The sequence below is a fragment of the Neophocaena asiaeorientalis genome, unplaced genomic scaffold (assembly GCF_003031525.2).
Source record: "Neophocaena asiaeorientalis asiaeorientalis breed wild unplaced genomic scaffold, Neophocaena_asiaeorientalis_V1.1 scaffold6, whole genome shotgun sequence".
In the NCBI taxonomy this organism is placed as follows: domain Eukaryota; kingdom Metazoa; phylum Chordata; class Mammalia; order Artiodactyla; family Phocoenidae; genus Neophocaena; species Neophocaena asiaeorientalis.
The window spans coordinates 578,509-592,724 of record NW_020174424.1 but is presented as its reverse complement, the minus strand read 5'-3'; the positions used below and the strand labels follow the sequence as shown (position 1 = coordinate 592,724).

Genomic DNA, 14,216 nt, shown 5'->3' with positions numbered 1-14,216 from the left:
CTTATCAATTTTGGAAGGGAAACCAAGGAGCGATGGTAGCACAAGGCAAAAAAGCCTCGAAGGAAAAACCTTTTCTTTGTATTTTTCGTTGCATTTTCAGAGGCAAAGAGGGGAGCCACAATGCTACTGGCTATTTAATCAATATAGCTACACTGAATTGACAACTGATATACAGGTTTCAGAGCCTCTGTTAAATTCCCCAGCATAGGCTTAAACCACTGCCTTCTTCCTCCTTCCCCCCAATGATAGTCACCACTGTAAACAGAGCTCACGTCTACAGATGAAGCTGTGGCTCGACTGCCAGGGTACCCGTAGTAGGAGAGCATCCTACTTTCTTAATGCATCTTTTTCAACTCAAGTATCTGAATGATTTAGACAATGTGACAGATGACTCAGAAGTCATGCTTACACATTTAGCTTCTATACTTGACTTTGCAGAATGTACTCCTTATTCCTTTAATAAGCCCCCTAGAAAACTGCTTTTCCCTTGAGACAAGTTTCCTTGGCAAAAAGTTGAATTCAAGAAATGGCTACCCCAAATGAGAGTCCCATCCCAAATCACAGGTGGAGATACTACACCCATTTCAAAACTTTCAAGTCCCTATACTGTACAAGCAGGCTCATGACTGAACACATAAGCCTTCTAAATTTGACAACTTTACTGTAGAAACTGGCTTCTAGAGTTCCATCTCTTCTTCTGTGCAAGCAGCTGTCTCCAAACTATTGTAAACAGGCAACCCTGTCTGCGAGGTTCTAAGAACAGTTCAGTTCTTTGAGGGAAGACAGTGCCAGCAGCTGCACACTTACTTTGGCTCTCTCCTGCATAGTTCTTAGCATTAGATGACGGCTTTATCAGAAAGGAGTTCAGGGAGAGGCTTCCAGAGCACAAGCTCCCTGAAGGACGGCTCACAGACTCAATCATTTTCTTGGTAAAGACTTCATCAAATTCCCTCTTCAAACCTGTTTTCATGGTATCAGGAAGGACAAGCCTGGGAAGACGGTTAATATTTCTGTCAGCTTCAAGTTCATCTTCATCAGTTATTCTGTCCTCAATTTCCCGAAGCCTCCTTCGGGCAACTTCACACTGTGGTTCTCCTGTTGTCTGACTGATCTCTTCACAAATAACAACTAACATGCCAGGTGCAGAAAGGCCACTAGTGCACGGATTTACTCCATGACCCTCTATATCCTGATGTGCACAAAGAATCCAGTCATTAGGACCAGCACAGAGCTCTGCTTCAGTTATAGCCTCTTCTTTCTTACTGGACAATCCTCCTCTCGCTTGTGTTTCTTTCTACGGTGAACTGCGGTGAACTGAAACACATCGGCGCGCCGCGCTCCCGCCCGGGCTGCTTGGGGGCCCCGACTGCTGGGCCAGCCCGGCGCGTCCGGCCCCAGCTGGAAGGCCCGGCTTAGGAAAGCCGGCGGCGGCTGCAGGAAGTCCGAGCCGCCGCCCAGGGGGGAGGCGACTGAAGAGCCCGCAGAGCGCCGCCGTGGCGGGGGAGACTAGGAGGCTGCGCCCGCGGCCCCCCTGAAATGCATTCTTCCCAGAAACACACCTTCAACCTGTCATTGTATTTCTAAGTTTGATAAATGCGCTCCTTTTAAAATTTACATATGCTGCTTCCCCAAGGCAGGAGGACCTGATAATGACAGTAGCAACAATGTTCTGAGGAAGTGGTGCTTTGTATCAATCCAGAACTATCGTTTGGAAATCTATCTTTTGCTGCAGAAGAAAAAACTGCTACTGAACTTTTAACCGGAACTTTCTTTTTATTACAGAGAGGGTGCTAAACAATCACTAGATGACCACTGTTTTACGATTTTACGTTATTTTCGTCGACTTTTTCATTTGGAAAAGTTATCTAGAGCCTTGGAACAATGTTGCCGAGGAATGCACCACCAACCCGAGGCTGTTCTCAGGGAACTCAAGGTCAAATAGGCACACATAATATTGGATTATGAAGCACCCTGCTGCACTCCAGGTTCAAATATGTGCACCCTATGTCCTGTCTCCAGCGCGTGGAATGAACTCTTTAGACAGCGTTTATACAGTTAAAAACACTGTATCATGAATGCCAGAGACGACGGTGACACCTTTTTTGTTCCTTTTGTAGAATGTTAAATGATCATCGTGTGGAATTTATTAAGCATCCCAATATACAGATGATAAGAAATAAGAGTTATACTTATTAGGTAGCTTAAGAAACTACTGGAGAAGCCAAAGGCGCAAGTCTGCTAGTAGAAGATAATTTCCAAATGTCTGAAAAGGAAGATGACAAGAACTGAAAAAAATTCAGCATTTCATTTTAATCTCAGAAAAAAAGGGTGACTGTGGTGGTGTGGGCCTGATTTTTAGCAGGAGCATCTTGTCCTGTTAATGCACAGCAGCGTCCTGATTACCTCGTTGTTCATCATATCACAGGGTAGCAGGTTGGCCTGATGATTGCAGAGGACAAGTGCCGCCGTGATAGCCAGCTTCCTGCATTCATCACGATTCTCGTTCCCATCCCCAGGGTCCGTATCCTCTCAGTGACTCACAAAAGTGCCACTGTCATCATAATGCCAGGCATGTTAATATTGTAAATTGTGACCTCTAGTCCAAAAATAGTTATCTTCATTTATTATCAAAAGGGGATCTTTTACTTTCATCAGAAGCTTAAACAAGTATAAGTCTCCCCACTCTGGTCTAAGACTATCACATAGCAAAAACAAATCTTTATGGCTATTACTTTTGTGTTTAGTTTTTCATGTGACATAAACTAAGTATGGCTGTATCCTTAAATGAACTCTCAAGTCCTTCTCTAATGACCTTCTTGGCTATTAATTAGACTTTCAAACTAGTACTTGAGTTCAGAGTCCAGTGATGAGAGAAAAAGTTGAGCTCAATAAATCCAAGAGCACAGTCATGAATTTTTCATACTGTGCTTTCCCAGGAGTGGTTCACCCTCAAAATGGTGCCTCAGCTGTAATAACACCCTAATAGCCCTAGATGGACACAAAATCAATGCAAATCTCTAGACATTTTGAGCTCTCCCATTATAACAGGATATGCATTTTGCAGGATAACAGAGTAGCTTATTACAGATGGGGCTGCCGTTGTCCTGAGGATGCTGGCATGCCTCAGTTTCCCCCACGTGGTTGCTCCTTGCTTTCTGGCAGCTTGTGGAGAAAAGCCAGCAGCTCCAGATAGCACAGTGGAAAAAAACCACCACTGTGTTCCTGGGGTTCAGCCTTGACCCTGCCAACTACTGGCTTGCTCCAAACAGCCAGCTCTCAGTAGGGGCTTCTTTGACCTCTATTTTCTCCATTTTTTCCTTTCCGTGATACTTTATGGATACTTCTATTTTCACATTTACATTGCATTAGAAAAATAGATGGCTATCCTTCAGTAAGATTTCCCTGTGTGCCAAGCTAAGTGATTTACGTACAAATTTACGTATTATAACCTCATGCAAGTTAGTAATACTATCCTCATATTCCAGTTTTACACAAAGCACTAGGCTGTGTGCTGGGCGTTCTTCCCTCCCTGTATATTCCCAGTACAAGGCTGTACTTTATAAATGAGGAAACTGAGGAAACTGAAACGCAGGGAAGTTAAGGTCACTCAGCTAGTAAGTAGACGACCTATGATTTGAACTGATATCCAAAGCCCATACTCTTAGCCATGGTCATCTGCTGCTGCTCTTAGAGGCTTACATATCTGTCTTTTGCTACTAGTCTGCTGGCACCTTGAGAATAGGGACAACATTTTAGTCAACTGTTCTCTCCTTTGTGTCTTGCACAATGTTGGAATTTAGCAATTCTTGCGCTCATCTTTACAAAAAAGCTATTATTTGCTCTGCCTAAAGCAAAGGCCCAGCCCCCAGAGCCAGTTGGCCATTCAGGAAACATATTTGGAGGGCTTCTTTTCTGGAGGAAAGGTGCTGCAAGGCTGAGAACCTACCACACCTAACGCTTCTCTCTGTACAGAGTACCCACAAGTGCACTGGGCCCAGGTGGACATGTTTGTCTCAGGTAACACAGTTCTCCTGGACCACAGCTGACTGGGTCAGAGATCTGGGCCAGGGCATCTTTAGACCGGCCTGTGGCGTCTGAGCTAAGTTGCTGTGAGAGCTGCCTAATAATGAAACGAATCAAATCCTCTCCCGAAGAGGTTAGATGTGAGACACACAAAGAAGGCACTAATGCCAAGAGACACACAGAAAGAAGTCCACTATACAGAGGTTAGGAGATGACAGAAGACCTGACGGAGCTGGAGTTTGGGGAGAGGGCAGAGCAGTGCTGGGGGACAGGAACAGAGGCAGCAAAGGCACCCAGGGGACTGGAGTCACTGCTTGGCTCACCAGAGCTGCTGGTGTGTCCCCAACAATGAGCCTGCTCTCCAGGGAGCACTAGGCCGCAGGCTGCTGAGCCCGCCTCCCCAGCTTCCTTCCTTCCTTTGTATCCCTAACACTGAGATCATCTCAGAATGTCTCAGAGCCAGTTGCTGAGGCACGGAGGGGTGGGGCCCAGGCTAAAAAAAAAAAATGATGAAAACACACGATCCCAATCTTTAAGGAGCTGTAATTTAATGAGGCAGATAGAGATGTTCACAGGTGACTATAATCCAAGACTAGATATGCTTGGATGGACTGGACTATACATCAAAGGGCTCTCTAAAGGGGCTCCCGGGACATCGCTACACGCTCTCATGACAGGCCTATTTGACAGAGCTGGGAATGGAGGGAATGGGTGGAAACTGGGAAGACGAAGAAAGCAAAAACCCATTATAATTCTGCTCCTATTTGAATTCATATACTTCAGTAATTGCCTGCAGTGCTGAAAGACAGCCTAATCTTTCTGTTAATGTTATCTTTAATAAAAACTCTCTCTTAGTATATTCTGAGTGAGTTTGGTGTTCATTAGGGTGAGGGACAAATAGCAGATGAGTTACAGCACTGCATCATGAAGACAGAACCTGCCATGACTTGTTCAAGCCTGAGCTGGGGCATTTACTCCTCCCCTTCATCTGGGGAGACGGAAATCACAGCTTGAATTACAACCTGGCTTTATAAGGTGCACCCTGGATATCCCGGTCCTGGACCTGCCCCACAGTTACAAAGTGAATAGGGAATCAAATCAAGTCAACCACAGGCTGACCTTTGTATGTTCAAGGCCTGGGTAAGAAAGGGGACCCCTCTCTTTGTTCAGATTGCGATCAGTCCAGTCCTAAGATTACGATGGAGAAGGCCACATCCTTCCCGAAACTTAACTGGTCATTCTTTTCTAAGCCTGTGACCTAGCTGCCTATACAGTCAGAAATTTGAGGTTGCTGAAGGGCAGCTCTGAGAAATAGTGGATCTTGCTTCTCTAGTCTCCTGCGGTCATGGGGGTCGCAGAGTTGGCCTATGTTGTCTGGATGGGTACGCTAGGACGCTATTACACACAGCCCATTGCTACACTGAACTGAACGGCCACGAGAGCAAATATGTCCCTCAACCTAACAACAGCTCACATTTTGTGAATGCTAATGGAGTGTCAGGCCCCTTGAAGCCATGTCTTCTTCTTTACCACTTCCTCTGAGGGAGTGGACAACAATAACTATTATTAGTCTGACACTGTAGATGAGGAGAGGGATACTTAAGAAAATAAGTAACTTGACCCAAATAACATGGCCGGTTAGTGGTGAAGACATGGGATTTGAACCCACTCTTTTGGACTTGAGAAGTCCCTCTGTTTATTACCCCAATACACTGCTTTCCAAACATCTCAAGGAAGGATTATACTCTCTTACAAAGAGAATGGAGTGAAAGCAGTGAGTGTCCAGCTTCTGCAATAACGCCAGTAAACTGGTCAGTCCTTGTGGATGATTTCTACTCAAGCACCAAGATTTTCTTAGATATCTACATGGTTTCTTTCTCTTTCCACCTCTGGAATTCTCTTGTAGTGATTTTTTTTTTTTTTCCATCTTTGCGGAGGTTCTCTGGTGGAAACACATCAGCAGAGAGCAGTGATGTGAAATAATTTCTTCCACTGCCCAAGATTAGCTATTCACTAGTTTAGTCCACAAGTAAAGCAGTGCATATTTTAAATGCCATCCCCTGAGTAACCAGAGTCTGCAGCTTCATCCCGCTGGGCCAAAATTAATTAGAGGTGAATATCATAATAGAACAGTATTGATCGTAGCATATCACTAAGAAGTGTTGGTCTGTGTTAACATGGTTCACCATCAACACTCAGTATATTTATATACAATCAACATAGGTATTTGTCTACATAGACCAATATATTTTTCAGTGGTGGCAGAACTCACCTCAGAAATGATCCACAGATTCAAATGCTTGTCCCTTCTGCCTCTACCCAAACCCTGCCCACCACACACACACAGTGGGGTGGCCTAATTGTCTCCATATTGGCTATTTCAAAGCACATTGTATAGCATTTGGAACATATGAATATTTGGAAGCCGAGAAATAGAAAATGTTGGCATAAATGAAGCAGCACCCTGGGGAACCGACTAGAGAAGGATTCCTAGGCAAGTTCAACCTGCCTATAATCTCCCTTTCTCCAAAAGAATCTGAGTATTTCTCTTTTATTTTCACGCAAGCTAATATGCTACACTGCCTGCCGTTTCAACGATTAGAAATTCAATAAAAAATAAACAGCCTCTTTTAAAAGACAAATATCTCCTCGAAAGTTAGGGGGCTATCGGTCAATCAAATTTGTCCAAATTTCTTTTAACCTATTTATTTCAGACAAACTGCATTTAAGAATATGGATATCGGCTCGGTGCTCTGTGACCGCCTGGAGGGTTGGGATAGGGAGGGTGGGAGGGAGGGAGACGCAAGAGGGAAGAGATATGGGAACATATGTATATGTATAACTGATTCACTTTGCTATAAAGCAGAAACAAACACACCATTGTAAAGCAATTATACCCCAGTAAAGATGTTAAAAAAAAAAAAAAAAAAAAAAAGAATGTGAGTTTTGCCTGAGTGTTGGGGAGGGAGGCAGTATGTCTTGTAGCCCAGGCTCATCCTTGACTCCAGGAAAGAGAAAAAATTCTTCCTCTCCCACTCCTCTTCCAGAGGGCTTCATGGGGACATCCAACTTCTACAACTCAACTGGGTAATTTTATCCATTCCCTACTTTAGCTATGTTATGGATTCAAGAGGCTTCCATGGACTGGCTTGAGTAGTTAACCACTGTGTGAAACACGGTTTCCAGAGGAAACCACGCTCTGAATACTGAACATCTAATAAACCAATCTTTGGCACAGACCTGTTTGAAACTGGGGACTGTGTGTGCGTGGCTTCAGGCTGTTTCTTCCCCCTCCACCCCACAATATACTCATTAGACACTGACTGTTCAAGCATGGAAATGCATGTCAAAACAGACAGCTGGAATGCATAGCATGGCTCTGTACACAAAGCTGAAACATCTGGATGAACTGTAGACTATGCTATCCAGATGTTTTAAAACAGTTAGTAGGGCAGGCAGTACTTTTCTATCATTGACATTTTTACCTTTTTTTTTTTTGTATTGAGTAGCCCTAGTCTTTATAACTGCAATGTTCCTTACTAAAACCCACCTTTATTCCAGAGAGGCAGGGCTTACTGAACTCAGTGGGTGCATTAGGCACTGTGCGGGGATTAATTCTGGGTTCTCTTGTAAGATGCAGACTTGGTGTGGATCAGGAAAAGGGGAGCAAGGTGAGCGGCCCGTCTATAAAAATTCCTTTTTATCTTTTTCCTCCCTTTGGCACTCTACTCTGAACCAGAGGCTTGATCTCAGCTCCATTTCAGCTATCTTAAGCCTCTTAACTTTCTGTCCTCTTATGGGTGTCCTGTGAAACCTGATTCAAAAGCAGGATGTACTCTATTGCAGTTTTTCTCAAAATACGATCAAGGGCCACAAGCAGAGAAAATCGCTGGCTGTTCAGTGTGAATGCTGATTCCTAGGTCCTACTTGACCTTCTGACTCAAAGTCTCTGGAGGATATGTCCTGGGAATCTGTCTTTTAAATAAACTCTCCAGGTATGTCTAGTGCAAGCTTAAGAGAACTACTGCATTATATAATGCCTTATTCTGATTGTTTCGACTCATGAAACTTTCACTTCAATTTTAGTAACCTATAGAATCTAGAAATCTAAGTAATGTAAGAACAGTTATAAATCAAATATCAGGGTGCTTCTAAAAATGTAATGCAAGCAAGTTAGGAACTTGATAATTCATCACAGATACTTGCTCTAGAATCTATTCTGAAGTGTGTTGGCCATTTTTCTCTCTGAAATCTGATTTCCATGTAAGATCAGTAAGGGAATATTTATATTGCCGATATGGTGACCATTTATTATTTGATTTTTACAAAATCCTTGCCTCTAAGCAGTTGACATTCAAAACAAATCATTCCTTCATTAGCCATAATAATACTTTATTGCCTCTGTTCTGAAGTATTCATTTTATTTCCATTATCCCTATTGTATAAAACAGGCACAAATCTAGCAGAGCCCAGTTTATCACAGGCAAATTGAACGGAGAGGCTAAGTAAACGCGATCTGCTAGGTTTCCCCCTCAGATTAGTAACCAGAAGAGTACATCTCTAAGAGCCCCCGGTTGGTCTGTGGGAAGCAGTTTGAGTAAAGAAGGTCTGCAATATGGAGCTACAACTCTTCCAAAATCATTGCTAAGCTAATTTATTACCATTGAACCAATTACCAAGTGAGTTGTTTGGCATCAAGGCAAACCGCTTGGTGAGTAAGGAACTTTTCCACATTTTCCTGGGAAGGGCAGAGGGAGACTGTGGGGACAGAGTGCATTTCAGAACCTCCTCAGGAGAGCTGGCTCTGTAGAGACACAGGCGCTCCTGGAAATGAAAAAAGCATCACGAGACCATTTTTGGTGTCTGAACTCAACTCTCTGCATGGAAAATGGGAGGTTACATGAGTGGCTTACGGACAGCAGATTGTGTGGCTGGGTTCCCCCTGCTGGCAGTGACTCTCTTAGCCTCACATGGCTTCAGACCAACAGCTGGAGCACAATGAAGGACTTGGGGCTCATCAGATGTTTCTGCAGAGGGACATGGCTCTGGGTATTCCTCAAGGCTGGACAAGTGTGAGTGGCCTTTGCTATCACTGTAGTTTTCCTATTTTTTTTTCCCTTACTTAAAATGAGTGCTACTCGGGGCTTTCCTGGTGGTGCAGTGGTTGAGAGTCCGCCTGCCGATGCAGGGGACACGGGTTCGTGTCCCGGTCTGGGAAGATCCCACATGCCGCGGAGCGGCTGGGCCCGTGAGCCATGGCCGCTGAGCCTGCGCGTCCGGAGCCTGTGCTCCGCGACGGGAGAGGCCACAACAGTGAGAGGCCCGTGTACCGCAAAAAAAAAAAAAAAAAAAAAAAAGAGTTTTACTCTGTCTTTTTTATGAAAATGTAAATTTCATAAAGAGCTGGCCACATCGTGGGTACTCAATAAATGAATCAACTTCAAGATAAAATAAAATAAAATAATATTAAATTAAATTTTAAAAAAAGTGTTACTCACATTTCTGAGTTTCAAACTCAAGTATCTACTTGCATTTGGGTTCTCAGGTTCCATGAAATGGCCCCTCTCTCTAATGCTCTGCATGCAGTAGGACCTCCACTGATGCCAGTGGGCTGCCTGGAATAAGGTTCTTTTCCAGAATCAGCCTTGGATCCACCAGTAGGTAGATTTTCTAACATGGCTCCAATCCAGCCCCCACTTTTCACATGTAGATTTATCCCGGGAATCAACGGTGCAGAGTATAGTTAGTGCTGCTTGCATTTAGCTATCTCATCTCTCCTGGCTCACTTAGGAAGCATCTCACTTCTGTTTATCTCAAAGTCAGCTTCTCTACTTCTGTTAGTCACAGCAATTCCCCAAACGTGCTTGGCAAAGAGCTGTGGGACTGAGGTATCAGGCCTGTTGTTTCCAACTCTTGTGAGGTTCTGAGATGAGGTTTGTTTGATTTTCTTTTTAGAGGTTCGTTCACCTAGGAGATGTTAATTTCTCAAAACTGGAATGCACTTATCCTCTCAGGCAAATCTTATCTAGGGAGAAGCCACTAATTGCGAAATTAAACGGTGATTATTACTTTCCACTGATGGCAAAGCCTGAACTTTATTAAAGAACAAATAGAATATTGCTTTATGGGAAATTTAGAATAAACCTACCCAAATGGTACACATGGGTCTCCTCATGGCTATAAAAGCAATGTGCTTTATGTATTTACTTTATGCTTATACAATTAACATCAGGTATTCTTCTTTACTTTCATTTGTAAGTACGTTAGTACATTGAAATTTTTGTCATAAAAAGTAGAAATGTTTTATGAGTGTTTAAATATACACATAAAGGTTAAAAGCATTGTTCTCTGTATTTAAAAAAATGCCTACAGTACAATAACTCATCTTGAAATGTCTACGGAACATAATACCTATTATGCTGTTCTTTGTTTCCGCTTTTCATCTTGAAAATGCTTCCATATTCAAGTGAAATTATCACTGCATCTTTAAAAATCTTTTTACAATGTAAAACTTCTTTATGTGTCACAAAAAAGGGGTTAGACAGAGCTTCCCTGGTGGCGCAGTGGTTGAGAGTCCGCCTGCCAATGCAGGGGACACGGTTTCGTGCCCCGGTCCGGGAAGATCCTACATGCCGCGGAGTGGCTGGGCCCGTGAGCCATGGCCGCTGAGCCTGCACGTCCGGAGCCTGTGCTCCGCAACGGGTAAAAAAAAAAAAAAGACAACAAAAAAAAAAAAAAAAAAAAAAAAAAAAAGGGTTAGACAATATGACTTTCAGTAGCTAAGACTCTCATGAAACAATGCAGTGCTAGGCATAGTGGCTGATTTTCCCACAGAGGTATAAATCAGACTTTATAATGAAAGAGTTCAGTTCTGGCCCTTGTAGCTTTTGTCATATGTGAGCACAATACATACATACATACATACATACTGTCAGCTGCTGCCTAGTTCCTGGGTCTTGATCATCCCCTTTCCCAGCCTTCGCTGTAGTATCTGCAGACATCTACCCAACCTGTGGGTCAGAAACTCGGTCACACATTCCAGCGGTGCCTTAATTAAACCTTGTGATATTCCGGGAATTAGGTTGTCCGAGAAAAACTTGGGTGTCTAAGTTGGCTGCTGAAAACAAAAGTTTCCACTTTCTGAACATCTCATCAACCACTCCTTGCTTCCTCCCACGTCTTCACCTCTATCAGCTCCCCCAACACAGATACCTTCTACCAGTCCAACGTGTACCTACCAAGTGGTCTATTCTCCCTACTGGGATTGACTCTCTTCTCTGAATTGTCTGCTAGGCTAAGGTCCCATTATCTTGATAACTCCTACTTCCTTAAGGCCTTGGATGGATTCTGATTTGGAATGATCATACTGGCAAGAATAGTCCCTGGTCCAAGCTTCTCGCATGACCAGACTCACTCCTCTACTCCCACGTCAATGCATTCCACCCAACATTATTAATAACCAGGAAAACATGCTGGGTGGGTATGGCTGCTTCTTTGGCCCAGGTCTCTTCTGGTCCTTTTCTGCCCTTTACTCAAGCACTTGTTGCCTTGGGTTTTGCAAGTCTACAGCAAGAGTTTGCTGGTGTTAGGACACATTCTAAATAACTCAGCAGTGTCTAAAGGAACCCCAACACGTTCTCTACATGAACATGTAAAGAAAACTATGTGATCGCTATTTTTAGTAATGTGCCAAAATATGATTCTGGAGGGCTGAAATCTTATAGCAGGGATTAGCAAACTATGGTGCACAGACCAAAACCATGCTGCTCCCTGTTGTTTTAAATAAAGTTATATTTGAACACAACCATGATCATTGCTCATTCATTTATGTGTTGTTTATGTCTGTTTTCACGCTACATTGGCAGACTTGAGTAGTTGCGACAGAGACTGCATAGCTCACAAAGTCAAAAAGAATTACTATCTGACCCTTTGTAGAAAAAGTTTACCAAACTCAACCTTATACATCCATTACTTCATCTCTCTGTTTGGATCCTAAATAGACTCCTACATGAGGGGCTAGAACCCAGGTACCCAGATACCTACTTTGTTGAATTCTAAGCTATTTTCACCAAAAGGGACAAAACCTATTTCAAATTAGTGACATGACTAAAGATATTAGCATATGTGGGGGGAAAACCTGCAAAGCTCAACTCAAAGACTTCTAGAGGAAATTACTTTAAAAAATGCAGCCTAGAGTGAGGCAAACTTGAGATAAATTATTAACAATTATTGCAGTCCAATAGGGATTCAGAAATAGCAATCCCACTCCTTCGTCAGCATTCTGTTTGCAGTTCATTTACTCTGATCACTCCTTACTGCTAGACAAATTCAGCCTCACTGGATTGGAGAGGGAATTAGCGTTGATTTTCTCCTATTAAATATTACATAGGCATGCTTATAAATGGTTACATCACCAAGGTTTGCAAATAGAGAAGATAAAAAATTTTTTTTCTTAACTTCATTTGCTAAACTGAACCTGATAGAAAGAAAGCAAAATTTCTCATGTAAATCGAATGACTGGATATGCCGACATTTTGTTTCACAAAGCAGTCTTTCTACAAGGTTACACACATAACTACTAACATTTAAAATGGCAGAAGGAAGGGGTTTTACACCATATTGTGCCAAGTTTTATTTTTTCTGCTGCACTGATTACAATAAAGGACTCATCACTGTCAATAGGCAGAGCCTGCTACATTGCTTTTATCAAACGCCAGGAGGTGTAAATACAAACTGTAAAGAGAAAGATCATGACTCACTGTCTGACAGCGAAGCTATTAAACGTAATCAAAGACTCAGAGTGAACTCACAGTGCCTTTCAACACATTGCTAAAGAATCCTTTTCACTGTAAAACTAGCACAAAATGTCACAATTCTGACACTGCTGTTGGAGAAACTTGGTTTAAGGCATTTAAAACAACTTCAAGACTTCAAATGAACAGGAGTTACTCACCATAGAATAAGTCACACTGCATTTAGCCTGGACACAAGGCTCCTCAAATTGTAATCAATAACTGATTAAAAGTTGATCTTTCAGGGCATTAAAATCCAAAATTTTAGGATACTTGTTGGTGATTAAAATATGTCGTCGTCGAATGAATGCAGCCTCATATACATCAACAACAAAAATCATTGTTTGCTGTCTCTTACGAAGTACAAGGACAATGATTTATTCTCAGGAAGTCAGTTGGACCATGAGGTAAGGTACATGTTCTATATTGAGAAGTGAAAATCCTGCCCATGGTGTAGGATTCCGGCATCTTGAGTGAAAGGAACAGATGGGTAGGACAGTGGGACATGTGGGTCCAAGAGAACAAATATGACAGTCTCAAAGTTTCCTGAGTGTTACCTGAGTAGAGCCTACCTATTTTCTGCTCATCAGTCCTTCACTTTTTAAAAATTTATTTATTTTTGGCCGCACCGCATGGCATGTGGGATCTTAGCTCCCTGACCAGGGGTAGAACCCAGGCTCCCTGAAGTGGAAGCGCAAAGTCTTAACCATTGGACTGCCAGGGAAGTCCCTCATCAGTCCTTTAAAGGCATGTGTCTTCAAGGTCAATGTTACAGTACATCAGTCTATGAGAAGGTTGTGATCAAGGGACTTTTATGACTAATCACGTGAGTTCTGTGGGAAGCTTAATCATGACTATTTACATGTTGAAGTTAGACTTCTAAGACCAGCCCTTGGCCAGCCTCACAAAAATACATGCAACTTAGCTCTGTCTGGCTTCTTGGTGGTTTACACGTGCCCTTTGGACTCTAGGTTCTGAAGCATCACCTACTTTCACTTGCCTCTCCATGCACACTTAGCATGGAACCTAGAACACAGCTGTTGCTTACTAAATGCATGAGGTATAAATGACAGCAAGAATGATTCTCATCGCTTCTTATTAAGCAGTGTGAGAACACAAAGATAGAGATGCTGTCCAAGGAAGACTGGCTTTGGCTGGCAATATCCACTCATCCCCTGGCCCAATAAGTTTGACCTCAGGCCTTTTTACCATATATTCCACAAAAGTAAGCCACAAACACTGCCACTTATTGTGGGGTCCAGTGTGACTAACTTATAGAACTCTGGCCGCACAGCCTGACTTCAATACCTGCCTCTGGCTCCTTCAAATTTGTGGTCCGTTAAGTTTCTCCTTCTGAAATTCTGGATCATAGTTGTCCAACTTCCACACAGCTGTCCACAT

At 42.9% G+C, this 14,216-nt stretch overlaps 1 pseudogene; it reads right to left on the bottom strand.

Annotated features, from left to right (window-relative positions):
• Positions 1-677: 677 nt before the first annotated feature.
• The window catches only part of LOC112407371 (coiled-coil domain-containing protein 117 pseudogene), a 91,352-nt pseudogene continuing 77,813 nt past the window's right edge, over positions 678-14,216 (bottom strand).